Here is a 21,583-nt window from a genome sequence, read left to right as displayed (position 1 = left end):
GAAAACCTTTCAGGCACTTGCAATGCTGTGGGTTTTCTGGTATCTGCCACAGTACCACATCCCCTGTCTCTTTGCCCCTCCCGCTGCTGATTTCTGCACTCTTCCTCCCTGCAGTCTCACTGCCCTTAATCCCAGCCATGTCTGTTTACTTAAGTCTAAGCCAATTAAATAAAGCTTAATATTAGAACAGCCTCTGAAAAGCTCACAAAGGAAGGGAATTGCAAGGCCAGGACAGAATAATAGAAGCATTAAAAAAGCCTTTTAAAGAACACCCCAGCAGAGACCTGCCTCCTCCTTTGCTCCTATTTATAGGGAGGCACCCTCTTTTTGTGTTGTCTTTGTTGCCAACATCTCTGTGCCAAGTCCTCCCCTTTCGTTTGGTGAAATCTTAATGATATATCCTTGCGCATCTTAATATCTCAAAGGTCATGGATGGGAGAATTATTGTAACATGCTCGTAGGGATACTGATATGAAATTTTCAGAATACCTTGGGTGCCAACCTAGTAGATTCAGGTATGTTTCAAGGCTAGCTTTTATTTTGATGTATTTTCTCAGTTATAGTCTCATTCAGTTAAGAAATCCTCACTTTTTAAAAATGAGTTATTACTGGCAATTTTGTTTGTATAAAATGTTGGCTGTTACTGTAAAGAAAATCATTTGGGGAGGAAAAGAAGGTAATTCATGTTAGCACTACCAATGGGGGAAAGGGTAGGTACCAACTTAGTTTCCTCTGTGCTAATTAAGTTATCTTGCATTGCTTCTTGAACAATACTCAGCAAAAAATAAAGGACTTGAATCAGCTGGAGAACACCCTTAATTGTAAACTCTGAAATCTCCAGTGAGTTGATAAAATCCCTCTGCTTTTAGAACTTTAAGCTTTCTGGGCTAAAAGTAGATTTGCCAGCATTTCATTTTTCCAGTCAGATGACTGTAGCACAGCTTGTATTTTCCTCTCTGTGGTAAAATCCTCTTTTCTAAAGGCACCCCTTTTCAAATTATCTCACAGTCAGGAATGTCATCCTCAGAGAACATGGGAGCTGGGGCAAAGAATATCATCTGTTGGCTAAATTCTGACTTCTTTAGAGCAGAGCTCAAATTTAAGCTTTCACATTGCCTGGACAATTCACTGGTGCTCTATGTCCCCTAAGATCAGCCAGATGCCTCTGGGGTGAGATCTCTGTGTATTGCTGCTGGTTGACAGATGGCCCCCAGCAGGTGAATTTGGGGCTATTATCAACGCGGTACTTTTCTTTCTCTGGCACAATGCTTCTCAAAGACACCTTATGTCAGGGCATTCGGCTGCTAAGCAAAATGAAAGAATTGAAGGGAAGAAACCATCAACTCTGCTCAAGTAATCCCCTAGCCTTTTCATAATGGTATGTCATAGTGCTAAGTAGTGAAGAATTACTGTTTGAGGACTGATATTGGCAGTTTTACACAATTATTAAAAGTGTTTTCTAAAACGATTTTATTTAATTCTTGTAGCAACTCTCTATGGGAAGGCTCATTAATAATCTCTTTTTACTGTTATGAGCTGTTACAAGGTCTGCCCGGTATTGCACAGCCAGTTAGGTGCCAGTACAACTTCCAGGTTCAAATCCTGTGTTATTTTCATCTCAGAGATCTAATTGAGTCAAACTCTATTCAGTGTGTCTGGGAAAATAAACTGTTACTGTATGTTCATTCATCTGTTCATTGAACCCTTACTTGTCATCCACTTTAAAATCAGGGAAGCAGAAAGGCAGGTAGATAAGGAAATATCTTAAAACAGAGGAATCTATACACACAGAATTTAAAGTATCACCAAACCTTTCCATTTTCTCATCCCATCTCAAATTTTCATTCTTTTGATGGTAGTTATTGGGCAAGTACTTGCTACCAGACAGGAAATGTAGTAAATGTGAAAGTAAATGGCTCCTGTCCTTCTGAAGTTTACAGATTAGTTGGTGTTTGGCAGAACAGACATTAAACAAATCAATTATTCAGTGTTTCTGATGGTGATTTGAGGAAATAGTTTAGGAGTGAAGATTGCTAATATTGTAATGGTGGGGGGGGCAGGAAAAGGGGAGGCTTCAGGTTCCCTGCACCACCTAAAAAGAGGGTGGAGCTGAGGAGAGAAGAGAGGAAGCTGGAGAGGAGACTGAAGAGGAAGGAAGCAGGCTGGAGAGCCAGAAGTAGACTAGAGGGAGCCACACAGAGCAGAGACATGTGAAAAAAAACTGTACTTTCTTCTTCTTGGTCCTGGACTGGTTGAAATAGATGTGGGTGGGAGACCCATGGGGAGTCTAACTATGGCAGCATTTATCTTGATTTCGATTTTGCTCTCTTCCTCCCAGACTTATCTGTCCATTTCTGACCTTTTTCTATGGGTCCCGGCCACAAGGTGCTGTAGGCTTGTGGTGGGCTTTCAGGCCTTGCTTAGAGCCAATCCCTTTTAGGTTGACTTTTACCCACAAGGAGAGGGGTAACTTTGGGTGTTTGATATAGAAACTATATTCTTTGTCTTCTGTATTGCACAATCATTGTATTAAAAAGTTCCTTTCTGGCCCTCCCTGGTGGCGCAGCGGGTTAAAGCACAGCACTGAGAATCTAGAGCTACTTCCTCATGAGTTCGATTCCCGCCTGCACCGGAGGCGACCACATGTCGTGGCAGACCTCTCCTGACCCGCCCGCTGCTCCCCTCAGCAGTGTACTTCGTTGATCTGCCTGTTCTGCTCCCCGCTCTGTCTCTGGTGAATTCTCTCACCCTCCGCATCTCTGGCCTGTACCCCAGTTCTGTACAAATAAATAAATAAATCTTTAAAAAAAAAAAAAGTTCCTTTCCATTAAAGGTCATACATTTTTTGTCTTGATGAGGTGGATAGCAGAACCTGTTTAAAGCAGGCAGGTTTGGGGGTTCAGGGTTGCCACTCTCTCCCTGCCCTGTAACAATACCACTTGAGACAACTTGATAATATGGCAGCCTTATTTGAAGTACATTGTGTACTCTTACAAGGATTAATATTTTTTTGTCCTTCATTTTTTATTTGAACTAAAAATACTATGAAAAAATATATTTTATAGAAACCAATGGTGTCTAGGATTGAAATAAAGCAAAAAAAAAATAGGGCTGTGAATTTGTTTTGATTTCAAAAATCTTTAATTAACAATACAGCATAGTAATAGAAACAAGAGTCATCTCCCAGTGCCTGGGGATGTGTGGGGAAGACTTCTTAGGAAACATCTTCAATATAAGAGAGGTTGAAAAACCTAGAGGAAAGAAAGAAGGAAGGAAGGAGAGATGGGGAGAGAAAGAAAATGGAAAGTGATTTTCAGAAAGAGAAGAAAAGTGAAGTCGAAATTTTAAAAACAATTTAGAAAAAAACAAGTCTAAAAGGATGTGATGGTTTGTGATACTAGAAATGTGGAAGTAAGTTTGAAAAAGTTTAGTGTATTCATGGTCTGGATCCTTGAGGCCAGAGCTAGGATTTTAGTTATTTTGACAAGAATTTTGTACATGAGATTGAAACCGGTAAATGCATCTTGGAAAGATAGTTTTGTAACAGCTTTCATCTTTTGTTCTCCCTCCCAATTTCTTCTCTTGTACTATATAAATCTACTTATCTGCATTAACTATTCTGCCATTTTAAAAAATGATTAGTGTTTGTGTGAAAATTAGAAACAAATGAACAGATGGCTTTCTGTCAAGCAAATAAGTGTGATTTCTTTTGGCTTTATTCTGATTCTGAGCCGAAAACAGAGTGTAATATATAAATAAGTGAAAACACTGACACATGTGCCCCATTGCTGCCCAGGGTTCTCTATATTGCAGTGCCAGTCCATCTTTTATTTATAGAGTCAAATATTTATATTTATATATGTTTATCAGTGTTAGTATTTGTTAGCAATTTAGCAAAATCACTTTTTAGCTCTTATCACAGAACATCATTTCTTTTTGAACCCTTTCACCAAGGAAGAAACCCAAGCATAACCTTGAAGTATCTATTGACAGCTCTACAGTACTCTTTCATTATTGTTATATACACATAGGTATCCCCTGCTTTGTGAAACTTCATCTCAAGTCATTTTGCTCTTACAAAAAACCAGCAACAGTTCTTCACTTTTAATCCAAAGAGGTTCTTCACTTAAAAAAAAAAATAAATAAATAAGAGGTCCTCCCTGGTGGTGCAATGGGTTATAGCACAGCACTAATAAGCTTAAGCCACTTCTGCATGAGTTCTATCCCCACCTGCCCCGGAAGTGACCACATGGCGCGGCAGACCTCTTCTGACCCTCCCTCTGCTCCCCACTCTGTCTCTGGTGAAGCTTCTCACCGCCCCTGAGCCTCTGGCCTGTACCCCAGTTCTGTATGAACAAATAAATAAATCTTTTAAAAAAAAAAAAAAAAAAAGAGGGACAGTTGTATCAGCTTTTGTTTTGCAGCAGCCTTTCTAGAGCTGCTGCGGAGCTCCTTTGCACAGGCTGCATATTTGTCATCTCACCCTAGCTTTTACTGTATGGTAGTGCTATTTTAGGTTGTATGTTTTATGTGGTATTGTAACAGGTGGTTCCCAGCCAAAGGGGAGGTTCCAGGTACCCTGCCCCACCCAATGGAGGGTGGAGTTGAATAGGGAGAAGAAAAATCTGGAGAGGAAATTGAGGAGGATAGAAGCAGGATAGAAAGCCAGAAGGTGACCTAAGGGAGGCACATGGAACAGAGAGACATGAGAAGCGGCTCTTGTTTCTTGACTCTAGTCTGGTTGAAACAGATGTGGGTGAGTGATCTGTGGAAAGGTTGACTATGGCAGCATTTATCTTAATTTTTATTTTGCTCTTTTCTTCTCAGACTTGTCTGGCTATTTCTGACCCTTATGGCTCCCACTAGAAGATACTTTAGACCTGTGGCGGGCTTTCAGGCCTTGCTTTGGGCCAGTCCCTTTTGGATGGACTTTTACCCACGAAGGGGATAGGTGACTTCTGGTGTTTGATTAGAAACTATATTCTTTGTCTTTTCTGTATTGCACACTCATTGTATTAAAGTTCTTTTCCATTGAAGGTCATATATGTTTTGTCTTAATGCGGCAGATAGCAGAACCTATTTAGAGCAGGCAGGTTTGGGGGTTCTGAAGTGTCCCTTTCCTTGCCTTGTAACAATATGATTTTGTAGGTCATTTGGGATCTAAATTTTTTCCATATAATCTAATGGTAATTGCTTCTTTATACCTTTTGGGCTGATAGAATTTTCATAGAAATTTTTCTGTATAAACTAATGATAATTACTTCTTTATGCCAATTGGGGTGATGGAGGACTCAAAGGAATTTTTCCATATAAACTAATGGTAATCACTTCTTTATGCCATGGCCTTTCCCCGGCATATGGGCCATTCACAGGAATACTGTACTTTCAGATAGTGAGGTAAACCCAAATCTCCACTTCCATGCTTCTCAACCCCTTGCATTTAGACAGTTCATACAGTGAGCTCTACAAGGAAATGACATGTTTAAAAGCCATTCCACAGTCCTCCCTGTTCTTACTTCCCACTGCATTACCCTTGAAACCATGAGTTGAACCCCAAGAAGAATATATCATATTAGGGAGTCACGGCATGAGAGAGAACAGTCTAGTGAATTCTCCTGCTCACATCAGGATATGTATAAACAAGTTATAAACTTTATTATATAAAGACTCAAGCTTAAGTTTGATTTTTTCTGAAAAAAATCCAACCCATTATCCCTCACCTATTTATATCCTATTTTTTTTTCTGTCTTCAATTATGCTGAAATGCTTCAGAAAAGACTAGATAATTTACCCTGTCAGCTTAACCCAGACTGCTTGTCCTCAGCCACAGCCTGGAATAGCAGTTCAGGGGATAGGGGATTAGTCTTACGGTCAGCCTTACCTAGATTCTCTAGCCAGTAGAAAACGTTGTTTTGAATAACTCTTTTGGGGAACATCTCAAATTCTTTCATGTGTATATTTTGAAGTAAGTTTCCTTTGCAAGAAACATGATGTCCTACTGAAAGGAACTTTGGCAAAACAAACAAAAAACAAAAACCAAAAACACCAAGAAATAAAGGTCCTTCTCTGATCTGTTCATATAATGTGACTTCAATCTACCATGACTTTCAGTTATTCACAAATAAGCCATGATAATGATCTGCTTCTAAACATGTTAGACAATAGAAATGGTTCAGTAGCACATCATACTAAACAATGTTATGTTGGCATTTTATCTCCTACATAAGACTGCTCAGCTAGGCCCTCCCTGGTGGCGCAGCAGGTTAAAGCACAGCACTGAGAATCTAAAGTCGCTTCCGCATGAGTTCGATTCCTGCCTGCCCTGGAGGTGACCACATGGTGTGGCAGACCTCTCCTGACCCGCCCGCTGCTCCCCTCAGCAGTGTACTTCCTTGATCTGCCTGTTCTGTTCCCCATTCTGTCTCTGGTGAAGCCTCTCACCGCCCCTGAGCCTCTGGCCTGTACCCCAGTTCTGTATGCACAAATAAGTAAATCTTTAAAAAAAAAAAAAAAAAAAAAGACTGCTCAGCCAGTAGAGATTTTCCCAACAGTACTAACAATTCAGTTCTCAGTAATTGGAATCTTGTTATCCTGGACAAGTGCACTGAATTATATTAACTCTTCCAAATCACATAGAGTAAATTGATAGAAGAGGTGGAGAACAACATTATTTGTTTGAAAACTAGCTGGGTAGACTAATGGTGGTCACTGTGGTTAAGTTTACCCTCCAGAAATGCTGTTTAGGATTCCAGCTACTTCAAACATAGATCAGTGTATTTTGTATTTGGTGAAGACTATCAAATTACAAAACTAAAAAGCGAGATGAGTTAATGCTAGAATGTGTTTTGTTTTGTTTTGTTTTGTTTTAAATAATGTAAAAGTTTATTTTTACAACATTTTGTGCATTTTTTCATCTCAGTTGTAATCCCCTTGGGCTTCCCATCACTAAATCACCCATGTGCCATCACCATAGTCCAGTGCATTTCTCTCCCCCCCTACTGTTTTTGATCCCATTCCATACTCCACCCCCATGAAATGCCTCTGGTTTATAGCTGTTCATTATTATTATTATTATTATTTTCTCACCTGGTCCATTATACTCCTGTAATGAGTGAAACCATATTTTTCTTCCTGGCTTATTTCACTAAGCATGATGTTTTCCAGCTCCATCCATGTTGCTGCAAAAGGCATGTGTTTATTTATTTATTTATTTTTGGTTGCTGAGTAATATAGCATTGTGTGTATATAACACATCTTTTTTCTCCAGTCATCCATTTTTGGGCATTTGGGTTGATTCCATGTGTTTCTTATTGTAAATAAAGCAGCAATAAACGTGGGGGTGCAGGTATCTTTTTGAATCAGTATTTTTGTATTTTGGGTAGATAACTAGGAGTGGGATTGCTGGGTCATATGGAAGCTCCATGTTTAGCACTTTGAGGAAACTCCAAACAGTTTTCCTATTGGTTGTACTAGTTTACATTCCTACCAGCAGTGTACCACATCCTTGCCAGTATCTGTTGTTGCTAGTTGTTTCAAGTTGTGCCATTGCTAGAATGTGTTTTAATGAATGTTAATAAAAAGGTGTGTCTTGGCCTAACATCCAGGAAAGAGTTCTTGTTGACTTAGTTGCTTAATGAACATGGGTTCTTAAGTCAGTTGAGAAAAGCACACTGGCACTGTTTTCTCCAGGAGAATCTAAAGTCTGCATTCATTCTAATTTCTGTGCTGTATATGTTAAACCTGCATATAAATATGCTAGCACCCAAGTATGTATTCCACGCAGCTAAATACACTGTATGCATTTTCTATTTAAAGACTAATCTGCTGAGAAAATATTGATTCTGTTTATAGCTAAACAAATGTTTTCCTTGGAATCCTTATTAAATGAATTATCCTTTTTTCATTAGGCCAATCATATCCTCTTCCTGTCATTGTAGGCTAGCCCTTAAGGAAGGGTAATAACCATTTGCTATCTCAGTGGGTGATAGTGAGGAATAATTTTACTGATCGGTATGAAGTTTTTGGAACATTGTCTGGCACATGACAAATGGCATATAAATGTTTGCTAAATATTATTCTAGAGATGTTGCAGCCACTGTATAGGATGTATCAAATACTAACAAAGGTATCAAAAATTCTTCACAAAAACCATGTTAAAGTAGTTTATTCCTTTTGATATAGAATAAAAATTATCACTTCTAACTGCTTTGTGTTAATTTAAAATGACTATTCAATTTCATATGCCTTATGTAATAAGCCATAAATTGCATTTTAAAAATAAACCCCAGATGGCACTTATCTATTTCTCATAAAAAAGGTCTAGAAAAAGGATACTTATTTAAAATTAAAACCAAAAAAAAAAAAAAACCCACAAAAGTCAGGTTGATGGTTAAGTAGGCAGTTATTTCATGGGTAATTGTTGCCGAGTTCCTTCAATTTCTTAATCATCTCATCCTTTGGCAATAAATTCTAAATTCTTTTGGAAAAAATGACTTTTTAAGTGTTTACTACTGGACTTTTGCTTTCTTTATATCTAACTATTGAGCTAATTTTTTAAATACTGTAACACAAGGTATTGTGTTTTAGATAATGAACATATTCTTTGTGTTTTACATAATGAACATATTCTTTGATTAACAGATTTCAGCAAGCATTTTCCGTAAAGAGCCAGTAGTAACTATTTTGGGCCATCTACAGTTATAAAAAGGACCATACAATCTCTGTCACAACTACTCTGCACTGACCTTATAGTCTGAAAACAACTGTGGACAACAGGGAAATGAATGGACGTGGCTGTGTGCCAATAACATTGTATTTAGGGAAACAGAAAGCTGCAGGATGGATATGGTCCATGGACCACCGTTTGCTGGCCTCTTTTCTTTTTTTTAAAGACTTATTTATTTTTGCATACAAAATCTGAGGTCTAGACCAGAAGTGTGAGAGAGTGAGAGGATCTAGCAGAGATAGACTGGAGAGCAGAACAGGTGGACAGAGTGAAATACACTACTGAGGGGAGCAGTAGGCAAGACAGGAGATGTCTGCTGTGCCATGTGGGTCAGCTCCCTGGCCTGGGGTACCGTCACAGTGCTGGGACTTAACTGTTGCACCACCAAGGAGGCCTGCATTACTTCCACCTTCTTATTTTTGTCAGGGCAAAATATAAATGTCCTATGTAAAATATGCACCAGCGTGCTTAGATTTTTGGCTGCCTGTACTTGAGAACCATGAAGATAAAAGTATAAAAAATGCAAGGAATTTCCAGAAAATAAATAATATAAAGGGGAAAAAATCTAATAATTTGTTCTAGGGAGTCTTTCTATCTGAACAAGTTTCAAAGCTGATCCACCATTTTACATGTGCTGTAAAACCATAATTAAACTTCTTTTAATCAAAACTACCTTTAAAATTTACTTAACTAATCTTTACTTGTATGTACTAAAACATAGCATAAAAATGTTACATAATCCAAATTTGAGACTCACTGAACTGGATTTAAAGGACAAAAAGAGGGCCCTCCTTGGTGGCACAGCAGTTCAAAGCACAGCACTGTGAAGCTAGCCACAGCTACTGCAGCACAAGTTCAATCCCCAACAAGGGAGGTGACCCACATGGTGCGGCAGACTTCACTTGTCTCTCCTACTGCTACCCTCAGCAGTGGACTTCGCTGATCTGCCTGTTCTGCTCCCCATTCTGTTTCTGGTGAATCCTCTCACCGTCCCCGTACCTCTGGCCTATACCCCAGTTCTGTATGCATGAATAAATAAATCTTAAAAAAAAAAAGAAAAACAGATAAGAACCTTTAACTGTTATGAAGACGTTATGAGCTCTGAAGCTTCAATAAGATTCTCTTCAAAACTTGTTCTAATGTGATGGCTTTGCTTTGCAGTGCAGCACTCCAACCCTGTAGGCCTCCAGGGAGGGTCCAAATAAATAAATCTTTTAAAAAATAAAATAAAATAAAAGTACAAAAAGATCTGTGGGCAGGATCTGTACAGTCCAATTTTTTTTTCTATAACCACGATCAAATTATTATTATTTGAGAGAGCAGAAAATTCTACTGTTTTTCTTCTTGCCTGCAGATTTTTTTTTTGTTTAACCTTTCTATGTTTAATGTACATGAATAGGCATATAATGAATGAACATTCACAGATCAAGTGAGCTAATATATGGAAGAGTTCTTAGTGTAGGACCTAGCCCAGTGTTTGTTAATTTTGAATCAAACTCTTGTTCATACACACATTACTTTCTTGGTGGGTTATAGAACAGAATTAAACCAACTGCTTCTCAAGTGTACATTTCCTACTGAGTCTTGAAAAGCTAATTGTTTTCTAATTTTGGGTCTTAGGACTTCTGGTAAAGCAACACCTCTCTTGAGGACATGATGGGGTTCCCCCTTTGAGAAGGACAACACACAGATCTTTGTGAAAATGCAAAACGATGCACAGTTTTTGACCCTATTATAAAAGAGCAGAGCTTCAGAATGGACCTCAGCTCCCCCCTTGCATCGAGGACCATTATTTCCACATCATGCCTACTTTGTTCTTTGCCCCGTGGATGAGGATGCCTATACCTGGTGGCGTTTTAGATACAAAGCAAGCCCAGTGCTTTCTAGTGGCTGTGCTATTTCTAGGTATATCTGGATACTACTTTTGAATGAAGTATTCTGAATTGTTTGAGTAAAATTTCTAAACAGAATTACTAATCCAGAATGAATTTTAGGATCCTGAATGTCAAAATAAGTTTAGTACTCTATAGAGAAATTTAAATTTGTTGTTAAAAAATTCCTCTTCATCTTGTGCTAGAGAGAATCAATGCAGACTGGGCTAGAGGCCCAGTCCTCTTAAGCTTACTGGATATAATTAACAATTTACCCGGATGAATATAATCTCTTGGGAGACAATTCAATTGCTTGCTATTTATTAGCCGAAACCAATTTACAATTTCTTTCCTTGGGTATAATACTTAAGAAGTTTCATTGCAGTAAACTCAAAAAGTGAGAGAAAATGTGCATCAGTTACCATTTTCACTGCTCTATTTCAAACACTTGAAATAGTAAATACAAAGAATCATCATTCAGTCTCTCTCAAATCTCGTATTAACCAATACAAAAAGAAAAAGTCACAAGTTGAATTTTGTGCGGAGTTAACATGATGCAATTGATGTTTATAGATCTGAGAATCAATTATTAATTTTCTTTCTTTCTTTTTTTAACAGAAAGAAGCCAGGACATATTATCAACCCTTTGAGGATACATCATAACAAACTTTCCCATTTTACCACTTCCTTGGGCAGGTAAGACCTTATTTACTCTCTAGTAGAAGTTAACTCACAATTGTGAAAAACAGTACCTTACATAACCATACCTTAAACATTTAAATGAATATCAGTGCATTTTGATAAGGCAGAATACACCTATGAATTCTATAGCACATTCATTTAGAATGGTTAAAGTAATACTTCATATTATTTACAACGATTTAATGGTCAAAAAAATGAAATGAACTTTTTGTGCCCTGAGGACTGAACTAAGCCTGTCCAGTTATAACTGGCAATGCCAATAATACTTGTTCTGCACTAACTACATGCCAGCATGGTCGTACATGACTTACTTCACATAAACTGGTCGATTTATTACTTGCAAAAATTCCATGACTCTGGAGACATTCCCGTTTTATAGGTTAGGGTGATGAAAGAGAGAGAGAGAGAGAGAGAGCGAGAGAGAGAGAGCACAGCTGGAGGAGTTCATCCAATACATGGTTGTGAGAACAAAGAGATTCTGGAAAGAACTGCAGTGAGAGAAATATCATATCATAATATGGTAGAAATGTCTAGCAAGCAGATTCTCCTATGTTGAGTGCCTTCTTTGAACTTAAAAAAAAAAAAAAAAAGCATATACAGGGCCCTCCCTGGTGGCGCAGCGGGTTAAAGCACAGCACAAAGAAACTTAAGCCACTTCCACATGAGTTCGATCCCCGCCTGCCCCGGAGGAGATCCACATGGGCAGACCTCTCCTGACCCGCCCGCTGCTCCCCTCAGCAGTGTACTTCGTCGATCTGCCTGTTCTGCTCCCCACTCGGTCTCTGGTGAATCCTCGCACCCTCCGCATCTCCGGCCTGTACCCCAGTTCTGTACGAATAAATAAATAAATAATATATATATATACATTTACTCAAAGAGCAATCAGACAACTATTCATTTTATGCTTGTACTTATTACTTTCTAGTTGCTGTATGAGTATACACACAAGTTTGTACATGAACTTAAAAAAGCATTTTCTTTTGTTTTACATATTTCTTTAAACTCAAAATTCCTGTGATAAATGTAGGATAATATAGAAAGATAACAAATGAATGATTTCTTATTGTGGGGAATGAAGAATATATTTTAATTTAATGTTTTTATTAGAAGTATTGAATACCCAATCTTAATTGGCCACAGCAAAATATACTTTATTGTTTCCTTATTATTTTATTTTTTTTAAAGATTTGTTTATTTATGCATACAAGAACTTGGGTGTATACCAGAGATGCAGGGTGGTGAGAGGATTCATTAGAGACAGAGTGGGGAGCAGAACAGGCATGTCACAATCTGTGCGTTCAGTGCTTTAAAGAAATACATGTATATGAAACAATATGCCACATGATTATTTACATTTAAAATATACATAATTGGAAGCATGCTATAAATACTCATTGCAGCTTGTCTTTGTAATCTAGCAATCTATTGATACCGATAAATGGAGATCTGGTTGGATCATTCTGACAATCATAAAGTTGACTATTTTTAACATTGCAAACATTTGGAGCTAAGTATTATTAAGTATTATTCTAAATAACCCTCAGCATTTTCAAGATTTAATACGCAAATGGCTTAAGCACGGCTTTGAAAGCATCTTTGGGATTTGCTTTTAAGAACCACATAGTACTTAATAATGATACCATGCCAATCCAGTTTATGTTTCATTTTTTTCTTATTAGAATAGCACTTTTTTATTGACTGTAGGGATCTTATTAACTAATGGGACTCATGAATTTCACTACTTTTGCCATAACACAGTAATTGCAATCTGTTTTATTTCCCCAGAGATGAAATACTGGTTATTCCCAAAGACAATGTAAATATTACTTTTGAAATTTAAAAGATACTTAAAGGAGTAACTGTTTTTGTTGACCCATTTTAATTGTTCAAATTCCTTCCTAAGATCATGGGAGACACTTTTAAAGAGGGATTTTCCCTTTTCTTCCCCTCCCCCCAGTACTACAGTTACTGTACAATGTTCAGATTTAAAGATAGAAACTTGCATAACTTTTTATTTTCTAAAGGAAATAAATTAGTACTTTGGCATAGTCGGGGGGGGGGGAAGAAGAGCTGAACTAATCTTTGCTGGGTGAGCATGAGTAAATGCAAGTTTTCTGTAAGCCTCCCAGATAAGAATTTCATTATAGTTATGCAGCTGGGGAGATTAAGGCTAACTTTCTGAAGTTCATATAGTGATTGCAGAGCCTGGATTCAAATTCAGCCCCTCAGACTACAATACTATGCTGCTACCAGAAATGGAGGTGAGAAAAACAAATTATTTGGCACAAAAATAATGGTTTCATTTATTCTACCAATATTTCTTTAGGATGCTTTTATGAGAATTGAGAGGACTGGTCTTAGAAAAGAAGGAAGATGCAGTATCAATCCAAAGAAAGTAAACAAAGATTGGGAATAGCAAAGTTTCCTTTGGTGAAATGAATGTGACTATTGAATCAGACATCTCAATTTTGCCATTTATCTTAATAGTGTTTACAGGGTGATTAACCACCTTTGTGATCAAAGAATCTTGCTAATTGGAATTAAACTGAATAAGATAATAGGAATGAAATGTTTGGAAATAACAAAATCCTTGCAATCTTTTGCAGCTATTAATTATTCTGTAAAATTTAGATTTGAGTATATCAAACATAAAACATATACTTCTAAGTGTAAAGATTGATATATCTCTGTGAAATTTAATATCAGCATCTCATTGTTACAAAAGCCCCATGCAAACACTATAGTCACACAGTTCTGATAATTGGTTTAGCACCAGCTTCCACCACCTATAAGAGCCATGCTATTTAATCCCCTCAAGACTCATAGCAGATACTAACAGTACCAAGCTGTGCCTGCTGGGAATTGGATCCTGTCATTATCTCTGCCTTTCTTTTGACTCCATGCTCTCTCCATTTGCTTGCTCTGACTCTTCTATATTCTCTACTATTCTATAATATGATCATTATAAATTGTAATAGATTTATGTAACTTATTCAAAATCCACAATAATTTTCCATAATGATCAGAATAAAATACAGTGATGTAAACAAATATTACCTCTATAAAAACTACTAATAATAAAAGACACAAAGATCAAAGGTAAGTAAATAAATTAAAACCCACATTTCACCTTTGTCAGCAGGTCTAATATAATCTAGCATCTTCTACCTCGCTGACATCATCTCAAGATCCATTTCTCTTGAGGGCAGAGATTGAGTTGTGTCTGGAACTCTGTTTCTATCTTGATGGTCTCTCCATTGTTGAAGGCAGAGGTACCCAAGAATTTCCAGGGGGTCTACATAATATCCTTAATGTGTGTCAGGGGTAGTTGTTACTTTCCAGGATTCTTTCAGCTTGCCTTAGAGGCCTTTGCTTCTGGAATGCTGAAGAGATTAGATTCCAGGCATCTTTTTAACACATGGTTTTATGACATTATGACTAAACTTATTTCTACTGATAAGTAATCTTTTCTCTTAATAGTAGTCCTAACTCCAAAGAGACAAGTTAGCTTATGTAAACGAAATGACCACTTAAGAGCAGATATTATTTTTTTATTCCATGACGTATGCTACCTAAATAATGCTGAGATATACTATAGGCTGATACTTTTTAGATTTTGTGTTATCTTCAAATATAAATGTATCTTTTATCATTTGTAGTTCATACATTGAGGTACCTTTCTGTAAAACAGGCCATTTTTTGGTTTGCTTTTTGTAATATTTCCTAGGAGTTGCACTTAAAAATGAGTGTTTATATTGTTGAGAACATTTGGCAAGAGACAGACCTCAGTAGGAACACAATACCCCAGTAGTTAAGGACAGTAGAGACCTGTTATTTTCACAATCTTCTCTGAACTGTGCTGATGACTGACTCACCAACATTCAGCTCCATTCCATGGCACTTTGTGAATAAGTTTAAAGTCAGATTAAACCTTCCAGAAATAAATTCTATTGGTAAATTAGAATATCAGATGTTCCCTTTAGGAAAGCCTATCCTTATCTGTACTATCAGCTGGTAGTCAGGCTCAGATCCCAAACTGTTCTGGCTCTTTATGAGCAAGAACCTGTTCCAGGGGTGAGATTTTGAAGAGGGATGTCTCTTGGTTAAATAGAGACAGAAAGGGAGAATTGCCCACATACTCTGGCAGGAGTTAAAATAACAATAACAGTCCTCCTACTTAACAGGCTGAGTCATAAGCACATTCTACTGATTTCTTTGCATTTCTGAGCAGATTGTTTGGGCTGGAATTCTGTAGGCAGAGGTGGGCACCACCTGCCACTGAAGGCTGTAGTTCTTGTTAGGTCGGTTCTGTTGTCAAGTCTTGTCTTTTAACAGTCGGCCAACTGCACATAGGAAAAGACAAAAATGTGCCTTTGATGAGCACTCTTTCTAATGCTGAGTAGAAAAGAATGAAGAATGGTCATTATGCCTTCAGTTATTTCTCTGGGCTTAAGCATAGTCATTTTAAAAGGGATGCTGACTGTGGGAGGTCTTAAAAGTCAAAGCTTGCCAAATGTTTGCTTTCAGAAAATTCTGTAGACCAGAATTAAAGCTCCAAATTAAAGACCCTTCAAAACCCTATGAAGCCATATCTGGGTGATCTCCAATACCAGCCTCCTATTCAGTCGCCTTCCTTCATTTTGTGGCAGTAGACCATTATTTCTCCCTAAACTTAACTATTTCTATTTGTAGGCCAAGTTTTTCTTTTTTTAATAGGTTTTTTTAAAATTTATTTATGCATACAAGAGCTGGGGTACAGGCCAGAAGTGCGGGAGGTTGAGAAGATTCACCATAGAGAGAGTGGGGAGCAGAACGGGCAGATTGATGAAGTACACTGCTGAGGGGAGCAGCAGGTGAGGCAGCAGAGGTCTGGGGCACCATGTGGGCCAGCTCCCTGGCCTGGGATCAAACTGGTGCTACAGGAGTTGCTAATAGCTTCATAGTGCTAAGACTTAACCCCTTGTACCACCTAGGAGTCCCTGTAGGACAAATTTTTCTCATGTTACTTTTGCCTTTGTTATTTCTGTGACTTACAAAAACTTTAGTCTCTTCAATACAAATGCAGTTATCTTCTGTGAACCCCCAGTGGTATTAATGTGCCTGAGTGTTGGGTTGGGGGCAGACTTCCATAGCTTCTTAAGCACATGTAGAGAACAGAAAAGTCACTTCTTGATTATTTTACTTTCTCTTTCTCTTTACCACTCTTTGAAGTTTTCAAAGGCAAAAACTTTTCCATGTTTTGACCTCCAGAACCAATCATTAGGTGGAAAATAACTTATTACATTTAAGTAAGTTAATAGTAACAAGTATTAAATAATGTCTGAGAGAGTTAACATGATAAATGAAGGGTAAAAAAGATGAAGAAGTAATCTGAAGCTCTAGGGAGCAGGTTTACGAAATAGGTTTTGTAGCGGTGGATGCTACTTTATTATCATTTCTTTTGGCTCTGGGTTTATTTGGGATAAGAAAAGAAGTATGTTTATAGTCAGAAAGTAAGGGAAGGAAAAATCTGACACTGAATTCTCCAAGAGCTATTTAAGAAAACAAAGCTGTGGAGGAGGCAGGCAAAGATAGGTTAGAGAACAAACGAGATTAGTGGAACACTCATTCCTCTGAGGAAAGGTAACAACAGAGAGAGGGAAGAAGAGGGACTGGGGAGACCAGAAGTCAACCACATGTGCAGGTTCCTGGCTTCTAAAACCCCTAGAAAGGTATTTCTTCCCAGATGCTAACAACAGACTGTCAGACCGAGAGCCTCTGAAAGTGATTATACTGCTTTGTGTGGACCCAGAGCAGGCGGTCCAGTTGGGACAGTCAGAAGACTGGGTTGTCTTTGCTCCAGTCACACCAAAAAGTAGAAGGACATGAAGAGGGTAATGTAGGAAGCACAGCAGGAAGTGCTCTTTCCTGAAGTTTCCTGTCACGTCTCCTACTCCATCACCCACGTGCTGCTCCAGCTGCTGTCAGGATTTGCTGTGTAGGCAATAAATGAGGGGTAGTTTTAAAAATTTCTCATTTGAGGGCTCTCCCTGGTGGTGCTGCGGGTTAAAGCACTGCACTAAGAAGCTAAAGCCACTTCCGCATGAGTTCGATCCCCGCCTGCCCCGGAGGTGACCACATGGCGTGGCAGACCTCTCCTGACCCGCCCGCTGCTCCCCTCAGCAGTGTACTTCATTGATCTGCCTGTTCTGCTCCCCACTCTGTCCCTGGTGAATCCTCTCACCCTCCGCATCTCTGGCCTGTACCCCAGTTCCATGTGAATAAATAAATAAATCTTAAAAAAACAAATTTCTCATTTGAAAACAAATATTTCTTCAGTAAGTCTCATCTGTTTCTCTCCCTCCCCCACCCCAATATCATTATACTTCTCTTTATACTTCAAACCAAGTATATTAGCTAGATTGGGTAACTGCAAAACCAAATATATCTAGAAACATAGTATAACTCTTTCTGCTCAGTTTCCAGTCCTGGATGATTATTTGCTTTGGGAGTCTGTGCTCCTCAGAGTCAGTGAGGAACGCAAGTACCTTCCATTTGCAGCTTTCCTTTGATTTAGCTCCATGCACTTGGTAGAAGGGGGAAGAGCAGAGGTGATGCCAAACCACAGGGGAGCTCAAACCTAGAAGAGGACATAGTGCTTCTGTTCACATTCCATTGGCTAGGGCCAAATTGTGGCCATACCCAATGCAAGGGAATTTGCTGTGTGCTCAGGAAAAAGAAGCAAGAGGTTTTGGTAAATCGCTACCAGTCTCTGTTATACTCAGGGAAGATCTGTCCACAAAACTAATATATTTGAAAACTTGGATCAACTAGCTCACACTCTGGCAAGGAGGCCAACATACCTTAAAGATAAAACTATGAATCATAATTTCAGTACCATGTTAAAATAGTAAGCATCATAGATACATCAGTTTTTTTATCATAGTCAATTCTTACAAGAGTATACAAATGAGATATTTTAAAAGTCCTGCAATTAAATGTGTCTATGTAGACACATTGTGTGTAGAAAATAGCCAAACAAAACTCAACCTGAACAAGAAACATAAATAAAGGTTAAATATTGAGGAATTGTTACGTATTGCAATAATTTAAATATATTAGGATAAAGTTACAAATTATTATATATCTGCTTTACATCATATTTGGTGTTTGCTCCATTTGTGCTATTTATTTGTACAGTGGTCAACATTGTTATTTACATGGAGGAGAGCAGAATAGCATAGGATGTAAAAGCTATTTTATCTGCTAAGAATTTTGCAAAATCAACTCATCAATTCTATCATGGGTTTTCACTTTACTGTGACACAGTGCACTTAGGTTTTGAGAAAAGACTGCATTGCAGAAAGTGTATTATCACAGGTTTTTCCTAGAGGGCCAAACCTCCTTTTTCCTTGAGAGTGGGCAGAGACATAATCAAGATCTCATGGCAGCAGAGAGCATTTAAAATGAAGAAACCTTCATAAAAGCGGTCTTTTTTTTTTACAAGATTATAAAAGGGCAGTTGATGTGTTAGCCTCTGTGAGAAAAGAGGAGATGAACAAAAACCCTCATGGCTTTCTGGAGACTGATTCCTACTGAGTGTCTTTGAAAGAGATTTTCCTGAAAGTGTGATTTATTTAAACCTGTTAATTTCTTGTGATTAATATTTTTTTACTCTATTTCTTTTCTCACCCACTCTTTTTTTTTTTTTTAATGAATGTCAGTGAAATCCAGGGATATTATTTGCTCAGTAGTTGCTACCAAAGGCAGTTTGATTCTGAGACAGTTGTAGTCTCTGTAAGAGAAATTGTAATTCACTAAAGCAAATACTTTAGTGAGGGGTGCCAAAGCTTGAGTCATTTAAAACCATTGTGAACAGAACTCTAGGAAAGATCCGGTAGTAATCAATCCTGAATGCAGAGCAAAGGGCCAAAACAATCAAACAGACCATTTTCAAGACAGACTGCTGAGGTACTAGAAAGTTCTTGCTACTCTGGGAAGCAGTGAGTAAGCCTTTCTGTTTTTGGCTTATGTATTCTATTTGGCATATGCTTACAATCACAGTGGGTCCAGTTTTTGGAACCTAAGAATTTTAAGGGAAATTTGCTCTTAAAGGGAAGACGAATAGAAAAATGTAGTAATATAAATACACGCACACTCGTGTAATATATAGAAGTGTGTGTCTTTGGCTCACTTAACTATATACCTCAAAGGTGTTTGGGATGAGAGGCCAGGGAAAATCTTCATTGAAACTCTGTAGGAAAGCAAAATACTGATGTATAATTTTTATATTTTTTTCTCATCAGGGAACTGAGTTAAGTATATTTACTTAGTTCAAAACACTTGTACATGACACTTTATTTTTCAAAGTAGTTTGCAGTATGACAAGCTAGTCTTGCAGCTTGTGGCCATCAGCATCTACCTACTTAACCATCTTCGGCTTATCGGTGATCTGAACCTCCATAGCCTTTCACCTGACAACAACATGAGCTCCTACTTGCACTGTTTCAACCCTTGCCTTGTCTATGGCCTTCCAAACAGTAAGGACCTGCCCCCTTAGTTTTATTGAGGTATGATTGCCATATAATATTGCTTGAATTTAAAGTATATGGTGTGTGGACTTGATATACTCCAGTATTTACCACCAAAGATTTAATTAACATTTCTATCATGTACTGTAATTAACATTAGTTTGAGGTAAGATAATTTAATATCTACTTTTTTTTAAATTGTAGGATCTTTTATTGAGATAACATTGGTTTACAATTTTTTTTAAAGTAAGATCAATTAAGATCTACTTTTTTTAATTATACAGTTTTTGTATTGTGCTAATACTGTTTTACAGCACTGTGTGTAATTTAGAAATACAGATTTTCCTCTCCACAAATATATATATCACCCCAGGCCCACCATCAAAGCTCCAATAATCCACTGTTGTCCAGTGAGCTCCTCCCCTGCTTCGCTGACAGTCTCACACCCTTCAGTGCTACAGTCATGTTTCTAGGCCTTGTTTTTGTGTAGTTTTGACTATAGCTTTGTTTTGCTTTTCCACATTCTACATATATGTGAAATCATACAGTATTTGTTTTTCTCCTGAGTTACTTAGCTGGCATGATCTTTTCCAATTCCATTCATGTTGTCCTAAATGGCAAGAATTCATTTTTTCACAACTGGGTAGTATTCCACTGTGCGTGTTTACTACACCTTCGTAGTTCACTTGTCTGTTCTTGGGCATTTTGGTTGTTTGCTTACCTTGGCTATCGTAAAGTGCTGCAGTGAATATATAAGAGTCCATATCTTCCTTGAAATTAGTGTTTTTGCAACCTGCAGGTTAGAAATTGCAGCCAGTGGAAGCGGAAGTTTCTTAATGGTTTGAGAAATCTCTTGTAGGAGTTTTTAAATATGGTGTTATTAACTATAATCACCATTCTGAACACTGCATCAGAACTTCTTAGTTTACCTGAAAATGTGTGCCCTTTGACCAACATCTCTCCTCCACTCCCCACCTTACCAGAATACTTAGAATTAAATCCAACTCTTAATCAAGTTCTACAACCTTCTACTTGAGCTGGCTCCATTCGGCTTTCACATCTCTCTTGTATTTTACTTCAAGTCAATCTTGAAGTTCATTCCCAGGTCAACACCTGTACTCACAGCTCAGGAAAATCCTTACCTTAGCTAGTACCTATCTTCTTGTTTGAGTCTCTCCTTTTTTTTTTTTTTTTTTTTTAAAGATTTATTTATTTGTACATACAGAACTGGGGTACAGGCCAGAGGCTCAGAGGCTCAGGGGCGGCGAGAGGGTTCACCAGAGACAGAGTGGGGAACAGAACAGGCAGATCGACAAAGTACACTGCTGAGGGGAGCAGCGGGCGGGTCAGGAGAGGTCTGCCGCGCCATGTGGTCACCTCCGGGGCAGGGGGGGATCGAACTCATGCGGAAGCGGCTTTAGCTTCTCAGTGCTGTGCTTTAACCCGCTGAGCCACCAGGGAGGGCCTGAGTCTCTCCTTTTAACCCACCTCCTTGGAGATGTTTCCCACCATCCTATGGAAAGTATTATATACTTTTCCCTAAAGTATTGATTATTAAATTATTGATCATTGATCTACTTTTCTTATTTCTAATCATATTCCACAGCCCCTTTTTTTGGCTCGGCTTACATTCACTTACGCATTGTCAGTGGTGTGCCATAGATGATAAAATGCATACTAGACTCTGACAAACAAGGTGCCTTATCATCTGAACACTTACCTCTCTGCAGTGTTTTCTGACATTCTCAACCATCCTTAATATTGTTCAGCATGTT

At 38.1% G+C, this 21,583-nt stretch overlaps 1 protein-coding gene across 9 annotated transcripts in view; it reads left to right on the top strand.

The window, feature by feature from the left end:
* Positions 1 to 21,583, top strand: part of MAP2 (microtubule-associated protein 2) — a 267,610-nt gene that overhangs the window by 163,615 nt on the left and 82,412 nt on the right. For all 9 annotated transcript variants that reach the window (XM_012726979.1, XM_012727016.1, XM_012727014.1 and 6 more), the window contains one exon: positions 11,215 to 11,292. The gene's annotated coding sequence lies outside the window, so the exon portion shown is untranslated. The remainder of the gene's footprint in view (positions 1 to 11,214; positions 11,293 to 21,583) is intronic.

Source organism: Condylura cristata, unplaced genomic scaffold (genome assembly GCF_000260355.1).
Source record: "Condylura cristata isolate star-nosed mole 26May11 unplaced genomic scaffold, ConCri1.0 scaffold00002, whole genome shotgun sequence".
NCBI lineage: Eukaryota > Metazoa > Chordata > Mammalia > Eulipotyphla > Talpidae > Condylura > Condylura cristata.
This window is presented reverse-complemented; position numbering and strand designations above follow the sequence as displayed.